This window comes from Gavialis gangeticus, unplaced genomic scaffold, assembly GCF_001723915.1.
Source record: "Gavialis gangeticus isolate Ggan-Ray unplaced genomic scaffold, GavGan_comp1, whole genome shotgun sequence".
Classification (NCBI taxonomy): Eukaryota; Metazoa; Chordata; order Crocodylia; family Gavialidae; genus Gavialis; species Gavialis gangeticus.
This window is the reverse complement of record NW_017729022.1, coordinates 75,288,334-75,288,598: the sequence shown is the minus strand read 5'-3', so window position 1 is coordinate 75,288,598 and position 265 is coordinate 75,288,334.

The following is a 265-nucleotide window of genomic DNA, read 5'->3' as shown; positions in this document are numbered from 1 at the left end:
ATACCCTGTACAGGAAGGATCGTGTAGATAAAAGGGGTGGGGATGTAGCTCTCTGTGTTAGGGAAAGCTATGTGTTCCTGCAAGCTGATATTGGCGAGCAGGGTGGACGACTAGAGACCCTCTGGGTTAAAATCTGTGGGGAACACGGCACGGGACAGAACGGTGGGAGTCTATTATAGAGCTTGACCAGGAGTTCGCCCGGGAACTGGCTGAGGCCGCATGCTCCAGGACCATGGTTGTTATGGGTGACTTCAGTTACCCAGAC